At 35.0% G+C, this 6,904-nt stretch overlaps 1 long non-coding RNA gene across 1 annotated transcript; it reads right to left on the bottom strand.

Annotated features, from left to right (window-relative positions):
• Positions 1-2,353: 2,353 nt before the first annotated feature.
• On the bottom strand, positions 2,354-6,313 carry LOC137090788 (uncharacterized). Its single transcript, XR_010907971.1, has 9 exons — positions 5,979-6,313; positions 5,616-5,680; positions 5,220-5,268; positions 5,034-5,120; positions 4,857-4,919; positions 4,488-4,778; positions 4,215-4,372; positions 4,007-4,102; positions 2,354-3,015 (listed from the first exon to the last, which is right to left on the bottom strand). It is a non-coding gene; the product is annotated as an uncharacterized lncRNA (long non-coding RNA).
• Between the last annotated feature and the right edge of the window lie 591 nt (positions 6,314-6,904).

Below are 6,904 nucleotides of genomic sequence, written 5' to 3'. Positions count from 1 at the left end.
GACTTTTTACCATCATTTGTCATATTTCCATTTAGCAAAAATATTATTTTTACAACTACACCCACCTCATCCCTAAAGCTACCCAGTGATTTATAGTGCATACACACTTTATGAGCACATGTATTCCCTGGGATCGAACTCATGATCGCATGATCACATGTTGTTGATGTGTAGTGCAATGCTTTACCAATTGAGCGATGCAAAAATATTAAGCATGTAGAAGGGAAAATGCTGTCAATACTAGCACAACTTTAGAAAACACTGCTGCACGTCGTATTTTAATTAATTAAAATATTGTTGATAGGGGCGCACCTTTAGTAAACGCTCATATGGGTTGTATTTCAAGGAAGTGACTAATGACCTATATCGGCGTATCGGTTGGAGGACATGTTAGATCTGTAATGTAGAATAGTGCGCACATACACAGATACACAGTCTCTCCACGGTTGGAGCTGATTAGACTCCAGTTCTAACCAAAACATACTGATAACATGTGCTTTCTCTCAGTGAGAGGGACACACAATAGTACAGGCAATATTCATCTTGACTCTTTAGCGTTTCAGTAAAAGGAAATATAAAAGGAATAAAATATAATAAATTAAATGAAGACACTTTAGAAAACAAGAAACAAAGCACTATCAAAACTGGATAGAATCATTATAATAATATAGGAAGATAAATATTGATGAAGGTTTTGATTATGAAATTAATTAGGATGTATGTAATATATACAGGTATATTGAAGCAGCAGTGGATTTCAGAATCGCCCTTTCAATATAAATAAAAATAAAAGAACTAAAAGAGAGTATATGTTTATTCATATTAAAGATTTGGGTAACACTTTACGGTAAGGGTACATGAATTATCATGAATTCATGCATTAATTCATGAATGACTTATGCATTACTACATGCATTAATATCTCATCATCTGGAATTAACAGGAATTCAGTCTTTCCTTCATGACTTCATGGATGAACAACGCCTTAATTAAAACATTAACTAAGGTGAGTAAATCATCATACATTATGGTTTATTACACATGATCTAATTCATACATGTAAGACTAATTAATGTTTTATTATATTTATCAGGAGAAGCACATTCAGACAATTAATCTAATTAGTTTGCTTTACTCTAGTTGTGTAATGTAAGTGTGAACTTGTGAATTATTAAAGGAATATACAAAAATCAATGTTGCATTATGCACAGGATAGACCAGTATATAAATTAATGTGATTAACTAAAGTTTTTTATTAATCATAATCTTTGAGTTAAAGGGTTACTTCAGCGATTAGCATATGGCCTTGTATCAGTAGAAACCCTGGAGTATATTCAAATGATTGTGCTTCCCCCCTCATATCCCCCTGAGACAAGAGATTATTGAATTTTATTTCTGGAAAAATTCCTCCTATGATGCAAATTGACGATATTATCATCATCGGAGGAATGTTTGGCCAAAGGCTAAAGAACTACAGCCAGCAGAGGGAGCCATTTCCACATGTTTTGAACCCGCTCATGAGGGATGGAGATCACACTCACAGCTCACACTGTAAAAAAAAAATAGTTGAGAAAACGTAAAAATGTAAGGCAACTTGATGCAGTAAGACTTTTGAGTTGTCCCAACAATTATTTTTTAATTCTTCCCAGTAAAGATCATTTGTTCAGCCAACATAAATTTGTTTGTTCACGCAATATTGATAGTCGTATTTTGCTAATAAAAATATTCTTGTCACAGCAACTGAAACAACAATTACTGTTGTTGAGGTAATTTATATTTTTCTGTTTCCTGAACGCAAAATAAAGTGTCACCACACTATCCTTCCTATAATTATTTTAGTGACTTTACATCTATTTACAAATGACAGAAATGTAGTTATTTTGATCCGTTTATTTCAGTTGTAAGCACATGCATGTACATACATTTGAAAAGAATGTAGTGAAATGTTATATAATTTACATTTACATTTATGCATTTGGCAGACGCTTTTATCCAAAGCGACTTACATTGCATTTTAAGGTACACATTTGACATTTTTGTCAGTTCTTGCTTTCCCTGGGAATCGAACCCATGGCATTGGCGTTGCTAGTGCCACGCTTTACTGTTTAAGCTACAGGAAAGAATAATTCCTAAAGGGATAGTTCACCCAAAATTGAAAAAAATTGTCATTTACCCACACGCAGGTCGTTCCAAACTTGCAAGTGTCTGTTTTCTGTTGAACACAAAGGAAGATATTTTGAAGAATGTTAGTAACCAGACAGTTGACGGCACCCATTGGCTTACATAGTAGGGGGGGGGAAATACTATGTAGAGTACAGTCAATGGCTACTGTTAACTGTCTGGTTACCAACATTCTTCGAAATATCTTCATTTGTGTTCAACAGAATACAGACACATTCAAGTCAGGAACAACCTAGGTTGAGTAAATGACTTTTTGGGTTTTCATTTTTGGCCAAACTTACCCTTTAATTAACACTTGTCCAAATTTGCTTAAAATATCTTTAGGACAAAGCAAAGATAAACAGGTCACTCAATGCCAGATCCATAAATAATATTCACACAAATGCTTTTTTTTTTTTTTACACTCTAAACAGTTTCACTATTTTATGGCTTATCAATATGAGTGCAGTGTTTCATTGTAAAAGAGCTTGCAATCTGTAATTAAAAACATAAAAAAAACGTATCCACAACACTGCAATGCACAGTTTTCATACAGTGTCTTTTGAGTAAAACTGTCCATTTAAACAGTCCGTACAAAACTTCAATGCTTGTTTTTTATTTTGAATGTCTCAAATGAAACTTTTTTTAAAAACATTAAAAGAACTGGAAACACTGGTCCAACTCTGCCTCACGCACAACCATTTTGTTACCAGTCTTTGGATCGTCTTAGGATAGGAAAACTTCTTCCAGAACAAACCCCTCCAGTACAACAGCAAAAGTCTTGATAAATGGTGATGTTGTTTGGGTGTTATCGTCCAGCACATAGAAAATGTCAACAGAGACCGCTTTTGTTTCCTGTGACACAAACACAATAAGAAATATATTTTAGTTTAGAATTTAATTAGTTAATTTTGTAAAAAATTAATTAAGATGGGGGTGGGGATGAGGGGTTGGCAATACATAAATTGTATGCACTAATTGTAAACTTTGTATTGGTAAATAGTTTTATAATGTGAAATCCTTATTCACAAGTGGAGATTATAATATGACAGATAACACAAAGAATGGCATGACCAAGTAAATAAGCAGAAAACACCAAAGAGAGAGAGTTTAAACTAGGGGTGTCCAATCCTGTTCTATGGGTCACTGTGCTGATGAGTTTAGCTTTAACTCCAACTACACTTATCTGAACCAGATAATCAAGGTCCACAGGATTACTAGAAACTTCCAGGTAGGTAGGAGCCATAGAAGAGCAGGTTTGGACATCCCTACTTTAAATGGTTAATTCACCCAAAAAATTAAATTCTGTCATTATTTACTCACCTTTAGTTTGATCCAAACCGTAAGACTTTCCATTATCTTGAAAACAGCAATTAAGATATTTTTTATGAAATCTGAATGATTTCTGTCCCTCCATTGACAGCCAATACAACAACCACTTTTAAGGCCCAGAAAGGTATTAAAGACATAAAAATAATCCATTTGACTCCAGAGGCGTAACCTCAATTTGATTAGCGATGCAATTGCTCTGCATGTAAAAAAAAAAATTACTTTTTTTTTTTTCACTTATTCATGTCACTTCACAAAACTGAGGTTAAACACCTGGAGTCACATGGTCTACTCTACTTCAATGTTTTTACTACCTTTTGGGGCTTGAAAAGTGACAGTTGCATAGACTGTCAATAGAGGGACAGAAATCTCTCAGGTTTCATTTCAAATATCTTCATTGGTGTTCTGAAAATTAATGACAGTCTTACAGGTTTGGAATGACAAGAGGATAAGTAATTTATGACAGACTTTACATGTTTGGAATAACCCTTTAAGCCTTTTGAAGACTGATACGTACATTACACTTCTTGAATAGCTCGGCTGGGTTCTCGAAAAGAAATACAGGCAGGCCTTGTAGAGCAGGAGTCCTCCTGTGATCATCTATGTCTGTTGTCTAGAAAAACATACAAAAGAAAGGTAACCAAATAGCTTAGGTATAAAAATGTTATTCATCATCAGCCAAAGTAACACAGATCAAGCTATCAAAACATTGAAATTGAACTTACCCTGTCATGAAGTATTTCTAGGAGTGCATCCATGTCCTGTCCGAAAGCTCTTTTCTGTCTCTGTAAAGTTTCAGGAGCTTTGGTGTGTACATGCCAATGGCTGCCATGAAGTCTCCCAGAAGGTCTTTTTTGATGATTCTGAAAAACTCCTCAAAAACCTGTTCATAAACAATTAATTTGTATTAATGCAATAAATAATACAATTCAAATCAAATGAGAGAATTGGTATGGGGAATGTTAAAGGCCAATTTCTAAGCAGTTTGTAAATAATACCTTTGTACAGAGAATGTGGGGTTGTGGGAGGACCCTTCAGAAGTGTTGAGACTATTAGTACCAAAGATGAGATGGTAGGCTGTTGGTTTCATCAAGTGACCACAGGAGTTGGACCACTGAATATCCAAGACTGCTCTTTCATTGGGCAGTTCTGAGATCTCCGACAGGTTGCAAAGTCCTCTTAGTAGCTTCACTTGAAGTATATTGTTGAGAGTCCACTGATTCAGGCACTTCCGGAAGCCTGACTCGCCGGGCTTCAGTGGAGGATATGACAACTCACAATAGAAAAGGCTGTTTATCAAAAAGAATCAATTTCAATTATCTAATTAATAAATTAAAAATAAGTTAAAAAACAAAGTTGCCACATACCATTAAATATGCATTCAGTGCTGCAGATATGTCCTCAGGGTTACAAACACAGGCTCTCCAAAACTGTATGGAATCAAAGGGTGATAATCAGTTAAGTCAACAGCATAAAAGACAAACATGTCAGCATAGATGCTCTCAACAAGTTTGTTTGTTCAAGATCTTAAATGCACTATTTACCAGGTGGAGAGTCGTTCTGATATAAAGGACACTTTGGCAGAGCAGAGCAACATGCTATCTTGAACTCAGGCTGTCCATTGCAGTGTCCTGCATAAAGGATGTTCTTAGAATTGAGTTCCATGCAGACAAACATATGTGGACAGTGAGACAGTGTGCAAATGTGGAAACTTTCTTTATACAGCATACCTCAGTGTTGCATCCAACAATATGCTAACAACATCCAATTTGGATCATTCTGGAAAATAGAAAATTATCAGTTCGAACCTATTGTAAACATCACAACCTTATATTATTTAAAATTATTATAAAATAAACAAAAAAATGCTATGCATAGTCTTATTCTACACTTTTTTTCTTTGTCCCCATATTTAAAATCATATGATGTATAGCTCTCAATGTTTAAAAAATAAATAAATATTTCGTTCTAAACACACTCATAAACATACATCTGCGTGTGATTTGTAACGATGAAAATGCACATTGAAACGGCTAAAATACATTTAACATTACATAATAGTTTATATATCCATACATTGTGTGCCCGGCTTACAAATTAAACATTAACACATAACACGTTCTTACCTCACCCTCCGCTGTCTTCCTCTCTCACAAACGCGGTTCAACGTATATCAGTTTATCAGCGCCACCTAGAGACAAAAAAAGAAAAGAACCTCAACTAACAATAAAAGACTTGAATACTCGTGCTAAACAAACATATTACTCGCTAATTTCAGTTTTTTTTTATCTTGGCTATTGTATTGAAACGTTATTGCATTAAGAACTTTAATGAGCTAATCTTTATCTGAGCAGTGGCAAACATTAAAAATGTTAGGCCACACGCCTTTTAACAATACACAACCAATCGTATGTCTAACAATAACACTGTCCGCTTGAGAATATGCAATTCATTGCATGCATGAAATGAAAAGTAATATTAATACTTACCAACTGAAGTATGGCAATATTAGATCCTTGAAAAGGCAGGAGGATCGAGCGAACTTCAAAACGAGCCAGGAGCTACCCCTGCAAAATGGAGAAGGAAACCCCGTGCATTTCGGCGCGATTTTCTGGCTCATCACGCATGCGCAAACTATTTAGATCGTAGGTTTTCTGCTCAACACAAAAATGTTTGTCCAGAAAACTTTGTTTAATATGTAGCGTGACATTTTGGAGAATTTTGTTGAGCTAACATGTATTTTTATGTAGAGTCACAGTTATTAACAATTCTTAATATATGGGATTCAAAAAGCACTGTTTACTGGACAAATGGCAATTTCATTTTTTACAGTGCAGCTCAGCTACAGGAACTCATTTAAACGGAGCTATGCTGAGCAATGGAAGTCTTTTAACTTCTTAAATTAATTTCTATGAAAGTTAAGCTTGCAAAGGCATGAACTGAAACGTGCCAGACTGAGCTCGGGTTGTGAATGTATGCCGCGAGTGTAGTCGCGATTACCTCAGCTCTCATCACGAGAGCTCATCAGCTCATTTATCTCACTCCTGCAGTTAGTGCTCAGGGCTGCATTTCCCGAAACCTTCTTAACTCTACGTCATTCTTAAGTTATACCTTAAGGTATCCCTTAACGTTAATATGTGTTTCCCGAAACAAACTTAGTTAAGAATACCTTCTGTAAGTCATACTTTCGTAAGGTTGGTCTGGACCACTCTTAGCTATACCTTATCACTATTAACAGTTCAATCCACGAGTGGCCACCACTGTGTAAAAAGCTTCTTTATATGTCAGTCTATACGAATATAATTCCGAAGTTGTAATATAGACCCAGTGTTCAATTAGGCTAGTTGAATTGTTTTTTTTGCTTTTTGTTTTTAATGCAAGGATTAAAATTGTCATAAAAAATATAATTACAAAC

Source organism: Pseudorasbora parva, chromosome 10, assembly GCF_024679245.1.
Source record: "Pseudorasbora parva isolate DD20220531a chromosome 10, ASM2467924v1, whole genome shotgun sequence".
In the NCBI taxonomy this organism is placed as follows: Eukaryota; Metazoa; Chordata; class Actinopteri; order Cypriniformes; family Gobionidae; genus Pseudorasbora; species Pseudorasbora parva.
Note: the sequence above shows the minus strand (reverse complement) of the source record. Positions and strands in the feature narration are given on the sequence as shown.